Raw genomic sequence first — 6,000 nt, forward strand, 5'->3', positions numbered from 1 at the left:
GGCAGTAACTTAATTCTAGGTGTATTCTATTATTTTTATGTGCAAAATACAAGATATTTGGTATTATTTCATGATAAAAATCAGATTGAATGTGTATATTATGTCTATCACACGTCCATAAAAGGACCGTTTGCGCCTACGATCACCTTTGTAATGAGACCACATCAGCTTACAATCACAACCATGACAGAGAAATTATGGAGAAATTATGGAAGCCAACAAAAAATAAGGAGTAATTTGTGGTATGCTTTTATTCTTCGTGTAAAATGGAATTATGGACATTTTGCAAAAAGACCACCCATATATTCGTAGATTATATTAAATGAAGATCTCCGGCAAATTCTCATTCTTTGGTTAATTGACATCAATCTAGGTCCCAAATCCAATTTCTCATGTTCTATATATTTATTTACATATATTAGACCTATTTTGTTTTAGGTGAGTATATTTGGTTCCTATATATACGTGGAGCTTATATGTTCAGATTTTAAGAAAGCTCAAAATATACAAGCTCTAGGTCTCGTAATTATTATCTTTATGTAACATTAACATAAAAGTTGTGCATAAAAATCTTTAATATATGATCATATTAACTTCTAACAAATTATCAAAGGATTTATATGGTACGGCTAGTGTTGCATAAGAAAGGATTTGTTGCATGAATCAAAGATTCAAGTAAGGCTAGTGTTGCATAGATAATTTCAAAAACTATATTATCAAATAATTATTTATTTATTACGTTGAATGTTATACGTTTCTAAATCCATTGATAATTAAAAAAAATTATAACTATAATCATAAATAAATTATAAATTTAAATCAATGATTATTCGTAAAAATATTTAACATAAATTTCCATTGGCTTTTGTTAAATAAATTGGAATGTCTAGTTTTGTTTAATCGTCAATTGACATTAGGAAATTCAGAAATAATTAATCTGATTGTTCGATTAAATCTCACAAAATCAAAATTTAACATAAATAGATAAATGAAACAAAAATTATATATATATTTTTTTTAAAGAGACGAAAACTTTCCCAATTGATTCGAGAAGAATTAGAAAATTACATACATTAATTTAGAAAACAAAGCGATTCGACACATGAAACACCACACAGATCCCACCTCAAACTCTCATTTCTCCCATTTCCTTTTTACTAATGGACCCCACATCATTAGAATCTCTCCCCCTCTCTCTCTCCTTTTTATTCCTTACTGGAGAAAGAAATTTTCAAAATCCCATTCCATTTTGAATTGAGATCCGCACTCCCCCTTTCTTTTGATTTTGTGACAAGTAGACCCCACCACCCTCAAAACCTTTGTCATCCTATCTCACCTACAATCGGGCCCTACTCCAATTAAACTCATCTGTCTTTTTCTTTTCTTCCTGGGATGGAAGTCCTCCAAGTGAAAACTACCAATATTCATTTCTTGGTCCATCTTATCCATCTCATAAAAGAGAGAAACTAAGCACAATATTTCACTATATATCCCGTTGAAACACCTCTCCATTTTATAATTAAGAAAACCTCTCCTTTTTTATATATTTCCATCACAATGTCACTTTCCACTCAATATGCCGCTGAAATCCAAGAAACCACAGGTTGTGTAAGGCGATTTGAGAAGGTAACGAGATCTCACATGTTTAGAATTGAGGGGTATTCTGTAGATGAGAATATCGGCAAAGGCAATTTTCTTGAATCAACCATTTTTGATGTGGGTGGGTATGATTGGAGTGTCAGGTACTACCCAAATGGTTCCCCTGGGACAGAAATTGACGACATATCGATATTTCTTTTCCATAAAAGCAAATCAGAAGGTACAAAAGCACAAGTTTGTTTTACTATTCTAGATCAAAGTGGATGTGCTTTACCCTTGAGCAAAACAACAAAGATTACCCATTTCAAAACCTTTGATTCTGGTAGGGGCTATCTATCATTTTGTAAAAGACCAGAGTTGGAGTCAAAAATCACAGATAATTGTTTCGTAATTGAAAGTGTCATTACTATTTTTAAAGTTTTTCCGGTGGAGCCAACTCTGCATATTGTTGTTCCACCCAGTAACATGCCGCAGCAACTCGGATCTCTTTTGGAGAATGGAAATGGAGCGGATGTTACATTTGAAGTGGATGGTCAACTTCTTAGTGCTCACAAGTGCATTCTCGCAGCGAGATCTCCAATCTTTTCGGTAAAATTTTTTGATCCGATGAAGGAAAAATCAGATACGATTAAAATTGAAGAAATGGAACCTCGAGTGTTCAAAGCTTTGCTTCATTTCATATATAATGATACATTTCCTGAATTTGAAGAGATAAAAGAGAGCAATGAGAAACATGACACCAAATTAATGGCACAACATCTATTGATTGCGGCTGATAGATATGGTTTGGAGAGATTGAAGATAATATGCGAGAAGATGTTGTGCGGTACTATTAACACAAGCAATGCGGTTTCCTTGTTATTGATAGCTGAGAGGCACAGCTGCAATCATCTCAAAGCAAAATGCTTGGAAGCAATTTCTAATTGGCCTCTAATTTGAAGGAACCATCAGTGAAATAACAATATAATTTCCTCCTTCCAGTTGCAATTGTTATTATCCTTTCATTTTTTTTACTTAATGTTTTTGTTGATTGTATCTGGTTGGATTTGCGAATCCATAATATATGTACTGTGTTTTTTATTATAAAATGTGCGATAATATATGTCACAATTGTTTTGCAGTAATTACGTCCGACTGTCCTGATTCGGTTTTGAAATTATTTGTTATACAATTAAGTCTATAACAATAGTGATATGATAAAAACATGTTATTAATTTATTTATCCATTTGCAATCGATTTCTAGTACGTATAAAATAGAAATACGTGTTTTAATTACTTATCCAAATAAATTCCTATTCTAAAAATCGTAACTTAGAAAATTTTACATACGTTAATTTATTACTTTATTTATACGATAAAATGCATTTGCTACTAATTTATTACTCTAATTATAATAATTTGTAATAAGTTTGAAGTATAAAATAAAATATGTTGTTAATTTGTTGTCCTTGTTAACTAATAAATTTTAGATTTAAAATTTAAAATTTGTTAACCTGATTTTTTTTAATTAACTACGTGGTGTGGAGGGTGCTTTAATGACATGTTATCTAATATGTAAGATTAACGAGTGATTAAAGTATTTTAGGTGACACATTTGATAACCAAATTCATAATAACTTAACGTATCTATTGTGTATATATATGAGCGTGGTACAAATCGTATATATATATGAGCGTGGTACAAATAGTCAAATGTGAGTACATGTTATACGAATAATCAAACAGATTATTGTATATCCTAAATTTAAAATTTTCTTTGTTAACAACAATTTCCTAGAGAAATTTACAATGTAGAATTTATGGGATTGGTTCGGCGCTTCTTTACTTTTATTATTAAAATTTTCTCACTTTGTATTAATTTCAAATCTTGCTCATTTTTAGTTTTAAAATTATTAAATATCTGTTTTCGGCCTGAGTTAAATTCCAGAAGTTCAAGTCTTGTTAAATATAAATTTTGTTTCTTATTTATAGTTTGATTAGCACTTAAATATAAATGGGCTACTTTTACCCGATTACCCGGATCCAATTCGAAACCAAACCGGATCCAACTCGAAACTGACCCGGATCCGGTTAATTTGGATAGGGTATGACTTAGAAAATATAACCGGTTAAATTATGGGTACGGTTACAAAATTAATAATTTAATATCCGATTTGGAACCGAACCAGAACCGATATTGTAATGGATAGGATATGGGTTTGATTTGGTTATCTGACCCATAACCGAACCCGACCCGATATCCGTATAAATACCTAATAAAACATATATTAATAACTATGAAAATATAATTCTGCATATAATCAAATGAACAAAATGTCAGGTAATAATCATATTTTGCATATTAATTTTTTGAATAAAATTTATTACTGTAATCATGGAAATTTATTATTCTCATTAATATCTCCTTCAAATATCTACCATATATCTTTCTTGATCTCTTTGTCTACCATATATTTGTCTTTTTACACAAATTATAGAAATTTATTGCTCTATTCACTGATTGAAACATATATTAATATTCTATTTATGAACAAGAATAATAGTATAATTTTTATTTTGCAGCAGTTTTTAGTTTATTATGTGAGATGCTTAAGATATTATAATTATATTTAAATATAAATGATTTCTCAAATGTTTGAGAGTTGTGACATATACCCTCTTCGGATCCGGAACCGCTCCATATCTGAACCGGATCCGATAATCTACAAGCAAGTTATGGGTATCTATCTATCCGGAACCGAAAAACTGGATCCGAAATATTTACGAGTAGATAGGTATCCGAATCTGGACCAGACCCGATTTGAAACAAATAAGTATATTGATCAAAATTCAGACCCAAACACTTTTAGAGTACAGGTCCAAATATAATTGTATCCGAACCCGACCTGATCCGATAGCATCTCTACTTAAATATTTTGAACAAGTCATTATGTTTAGAGTAATAAATTTCAGTACAAGAGTGCATGCGCAACTCATTCCTAAAGTTACCAAAGAAAATCACAATTCAATTTATTATTCTGTTTCGGCCCAGTGCAAAGGGAAATTTTCCATTTATATTATTTTCGGTTTGGATCAAGCCCATTCCAGTTTTAATTTAATTTCAGCCAATCTCATCAATTCAATTCCTAATTTATCAATTCAATTTTCCATTTATATTATTTATCTCACCTACCCTCATCTTTTATTTTTCTTTTATATCAATATAATTTATTAAAACGAATCAATTGAAACCGTGTGATCAATTTTGAACAGTTCAGATAAAAGAATAGAAAGGTGCTCATTTCCTTACTGAAACAAGCAGATTTTGATCCTCAGAGAGAAGGACTTTCTTCCCAAGGAAGAAAAGAAAAAGAAAGACGAGTTTAATTGAGGTAGGGCCCGATTGTAGGTGAGACAGGAGAACAAAGGTTTTGAGGGTGGTGGGGTCCACTTGTCACAAAATCAAAAGAGAAGGGGAGTGCGGATCTCAATTCGAAATGGAATGGGATTTTAAAAATTTCCTTCTCCACGAAGGAATAAAAAGGAGAGGGGACAGGGGAGGGTCCATTATTGAAAAGGAAATGGGAGAAATAAGAGTTTGAGGAGGGATCTGTGTGGTCTTTCATGTGTCGAATGGTTTTGTTTTCTAAATTATTGTATGTAATTTTCTAATCCTTCTCGAATCGATTGGGAAAGTTTCTCTTTTTAAAAAAAAAAAAAAATCTAATTTTTGTTTCATTTATCTATTTATGTTAAATTTTGATTTTGTACGATTTAATAGAACAGTTCAATTATTTCTGAATTTCCTAACATCAATTAAGGATTAAACGAAACTAGACATTCCATTTTATTTAACAAAAACCAATGGGAATTTATGTTAAATTTTTTTACGAATAATAGTTGATTTAAATTTATAATTTATTTATGATCATAGTCTAAATTTTTATTAATGTTATTAGTTTATAATTTCATTAAATTTTAATTAATATGTTACTTCCACAAATTTCTCATTTCTAAATACGTCATAAATTTTATAATTTAATTTCACATAAGTTCTTTCTATTCTATTGTTGTATTTATTTATTTCTAATCTAATGTCTCGAATTAATTTTCAGCCATAATTTAATAAATTAAAAATTTGATGTTAGTTTAATAAATGTATTCATAATTTAATTTATTCTTTAGTTAACTAAATTTTTTAATTTGGCGTAATTTATAAATTTAAAATTTTCAGAATATAACACAAAGCTTACAGAAAATTTGAATTGACAGGCGCTTCAAAAGAACAGAGGAGATAAACCGTCTTGAAAACGAATCATATTCTCCATCTTTTCAAAAGACTACCAATATTTATTGCTTGGTCCATCTTTTCCATCCTATAAAAGAGAGAAACTAAGCACAAAATTTCACTATATATCCCG

The sequence above is a fragment of the Carex rostrata genome, chromosome 4 (genome assembly GCF_964058835.1).
Source record: "Carex rostrata chromosome 4, lpCarRost1.2, whole genome shotgun sequence".
In the NCBI taxonomy this organism is placed as follows: Eukaryota; Viridiplantae; Streptophyta; class Magnoliopsida; order Poales; family Cyperaceae; genus Carex; species Carex rostrata.